The sequence below is a fragment of the Neophocaena asiaeorientalis genome, unplaced genomic scaffold, assembly GCF_003031525.2.
Source record: "Neophocaena asiaeorientalis asiaeorientalis breed wild unplaced genomic scaffold, Neophocaena_asiaeorientalis_V1.1 scaffold629, whole genome shotgun sequence".
In the NCBI taxonomy this organism is placed as follows: domain Eukaryota; kingdom Metazoa; phylum Chordata; class Mammalia; order Artiodactyla; family Phocoenidae; genus Neophocaena; species Neophocaena asiaeorientalis.
In genome coordinates this window covers 7,280,424-7,284,421 of record NW_020175468.1, presented here as the reverse complement: position 1 = coordinate 7,284,421, position 3,998 = coordinate 7,280,424, and positions in this window count along the sequence as shown.

Below are 3,998 nucleotides of genomic sequence, written 5' to 3'. Positions count from 1 at the left end.
CGGGCTCAGCTCCCGCCTCCGTCTCTGCGAATGCGTTTAGTAACCCGAGCCGCGCCGGGGGCGGGGCTGGGAAGGGGTTAACCCGGAGAAAAGGCGGGAGGGATGACTGCAGGATCGGGGGTTCGGAAGGCTCCCACCCGGGCGGCCTCCTCCCCTACTGGGCCCCACACATCTAAAAAGAGTCCATACGCCCGACGTCCCCTTCGCAGCATCCCCCTGCTGCCCCTCTCTCCAGGCCGGCGCGCGCGGCCTCGTCCCTCGTCCCCCTTAGCCTGGGTATAATGGATTTGTCTGGGGGGCCCCTTGGTTGCGACGCACTTGCGCCCAAGCTGAGGGCTCCGCCAGCCAGAATCTGAGACCCTCCCGGCGCGGAGATTCCTCCAAGAACGACTCCTTCTTCCTGGTCAGGCGGGAAACTGAGACCCATAGACCAGGAGACTCTGGCTGCAGGACACACAACGTGGAAGGGCAGGAAGGGGCTAGAACTCAGGCCTCGGGATTCCCAGTACTGGGCTGTGGCTCCTGTATCCCCCTCCACCTCTGCACCCTGCTGGACCCATAGTCAAAGGAGGACCTCCCTCCCCAGCCGTTGAGGCCTGTGGAGTGGCGCCATCTGCCGGCCAATCGCGGGATGACGGCTGAGTCCAGGACAGGGAAGTGCGGGGAGGGCGGGGTTCTAGATTCCCAGATCGGGCTTGGAAGTGCGCTTAGAAATCCTCTTTAAGTCTTACTCTTCTTTTTTTAAAATAATTTAAAAAAGACTTTTAAATGTCTTTTCCAATAATACCTTACCTCAAACACTTCAGAAGAAAAATAAACGTGAGGTTGCTGTGACCTTTATCCCTGGAGAGCCTAAACCAGTTTGCCTCCTATTGTACAGATGGGGAAACTGAGGCATCGAGCATAGTGCCTCAGATTGGTCACACATCAGTCTCGAGCACCCTCAAACCTCATCTTGGCTTTCCCTCCCCTATCCCTCATTGCCTTCCTTTGGGGAGTTCTACAGTGCTAGGGGCCTGAGTGACTTCCATCCCTCTATCTATAGTGTTGCTGCTTGTCGCTGCTGCCCAGGCCGATCGCCCAGGAGGAGCCGCTGCTTCAGAGGTGGGTTCTTGTAGGCGAGGTATAGGTAGGAGGGGACAGGTGGTAGGAGCAGAGGAGCTGGGGGCTCCCTTCCTCACCCCTCATCCCAGCTGCAGAGCTGGATGAAAGAGGAACTCAGTTGCCTCCTTTTCCACTTAGTCCCTGGCTGTCTCTGAAGCCTCCTGCAGGGTCCAGAGCTGCCGGCCCGAAAAGTGTGCAGGTCCTCAGTGGTGCCTGACTCCAGTGCCCCCAGAGCTGTCAAGCCCCAGCCTCAGCGTGAGGAAGAAACAGGTGTCCCTTAACTGGCAGCCACTGACGTGAGTGTGCAACCCACCCCTTCTAGGTGCTCCCAACTATGCCACCATTTCTGGCACATCTTTCTCTCTGCTCCCTGGGTCTCCTCTCCCTTGCTCTCTCTTTCTATCAACTTGTGTCTCTGTTTCTCCTTTTCTCGCCAGTCGCTGTCTCTGGGTCTTTCAGTTTCTGTCTCTCTGTCTCTGTCTCCATGTTCCTCTCTCTGTATTTGTTATTTCCGGCTGTCTCTTTCTCCCATAGTTACCTGTCTCTTTGCCTCTGTGTCTCTCTTCTCTCTCTCCCTTCCTCATCTCTGTTTCTCCCACTGACTTTGTTTCTTCCAAGCCTCCAACGAACGCTCCAGGCCTGGTCCCCATAAAGAGATGGGGGGAGGGTCGCAGAACCTCCACTGGGAGACCTCCTGGTGTGGGAGGTCTCTTCCAGTCGCGGGGAGGTGGGGGGGTCAGCCAAACCGCGGTGACAGCTCCTTCTCTGCCCCATCCCACCCAGGCTGCAGGAAGCCCGAGCTCTGCTGAGACGACGGCGGCCCCGCGGGCCGGGGGCCCGGGCATTGCTGAGAAGGAGGCCCCCACAGCGAGCCCCTGCCGGCCAGTCCCGGGGTAAGAACATCGCCCTTCCTCCGCCGGGGGGCGGGGGGTTCCAGGCCAGATAAAGCCGTCTGGTTCCCACGGTCCAGCCGCCGCCTAGCCGCCCCCCATTGTAGCTCAGCACCCCTCCCCAGGACGCAGCCCCCTCTAGGGACCCCGGCGTCCGGCAGCGAGAGGTGAGTCCGGGACAGGACCAGACGCTGGCCAGAGGCGCTGACCCGCGGGGGTGGGGCCGGGAAGCCAAGCGTCCGGGCTCCCCACCGCCGGCCGAAGAGGGGGGCGCTGTCCCGGCAGAGAAAGCGGCCGAACTTGCCCAGACAACAAAAGCGATTGTGCGGGTTGGCGCCTGCCTGGTTACCGAATGCCCAAAACTGCGGGGCGGCTAGGGGCCAAAGGCCTCCCACTACTTTCCCGACCGTCCTCCTGCCTTCCCGCTCCGGCTCTCGGCCCCGGGGCTAGCACACCCCCTAGTCTCAACCACCCTCAGAAGTCCCCCTCCTGCTGTGGCCTTCAGCCCAGATGTGTCCCCTCCTCCCTAAAGTCTTCCAGATGTGGGCCTCCGGCCAGATGTGAAGACCCCCGCCCACAGTTTCAGTCCACCGTTTCCCCTAATCCATTCTGACTTCTACCAGGTGTGAGGGTTCTGGTTAGATGTGACTGCGTCCTCGAATGTGCCCCTCCAGCGTTCTGCCCACCATCTAAACCCCCAATTCCTTCATGTGCCCAGGTGCACCGACCCTTCTCTCCCCCAGATGTGCCACCTGGCTGCCCAGATGTGCCATGACAGCCGCCTACCCAGATGAAGCTCCTTTCTCTGTGACTAAGACAGAGACAGCCTTTAGCCTCCTCCCCAAATGCGGCCCCCACTACTCTTTCCTCTTTATGAATTCAGCCCTGTCTGGGGGGGAAACGGACCCGCCCCCACCTGTTCCCTTCCCCGTCGCTCCCGTTCCAGCGTGGACAGCGGCGCGCCCGGCGGGGCGGCCCCGGGGGGCCCCGGCTTCCGCGCCTGTGAGTGCGGGGTGGTGGTCCCGAGGGAGGGCTTCTCCGGGTGGAGGAGGATTCCCGGGGATGGGGGAGACAGTCCCCAGGGCGCGGGAGTCCAGATTCCTTACGCAGTAGTGCCGGGGAATCCCTGGTTTATTTAAGGAAGAGAGCCTCAAATTCCTGGCTTTTGGGGTTGGGTCCTGAGGGTCTTGATTTCGCAAGCAATGAGGGTTCTCAGGGACCTGTGATGTCCCATATGAGGGGATTGGGGGCTGACTGCTGTGCCTTTGAGTCAAAGTGGGGAATACCAGAATTGAGGGTCTTGGGGTCTTGGGGGAAAGGGGTCCGAATTCTGTGACTGTGAGTAAGGGGTCCCCAGAGTCCAAGGGAGAAATCCAGGGCCATGGGGGGTTTTCCACTTTCTGCTTCTTTGGGTGGGACGGATTAGGAAAGTCTAGGATGGGAGTGCCTGTGAGGAGGGGGATTGGGGTGTGGAAAGTTGATCCTGAGAGCTGAGAGGGAAAGAGTTCGTAGAAGGAGGGTCTCTGCAGGACCCTGAGTTGCAAGGGTCGCACGTGGAAGAGCAATCCAGGCAGGAGGCCTAGGGGAAAAGGCGCCCCCTGGGGGCAGAGGGGACAGAAGGAGTGTGCGCACCAGGCTCCCCTAGAGATGGAGAGCCCTTGGTGGGGGGGTGGGCCACCTGTTGGCCCCAGGGTATGGTGGTGGGTGGGCCCTCAGGGTCTGGGCCTACCTGCCCCCAGCCCCAGAGGCCCTCTGGAGTGGGGAGTGGGGGCCCCTGGCGCCGGAAAACTCGCCCAGCCTGGCTCCCAGCCAACCCAGCCCTGGCCGGCGTGAGCTCATCTCCCGCCTGAGCCCCCGCCCGCTGCCACTCCCTCTCTCCTCCCCTTCCTCCCTCCTTCCTTCACTCCCTCCCGGCCCAGCCTCAACGGGCCTGTGCCAGGAGCCTTGCCCAGGCGGGTGCCAAGCCCCTGGAGGCACAAGGAGGGGTCTGTGAAGGAGGCTGAC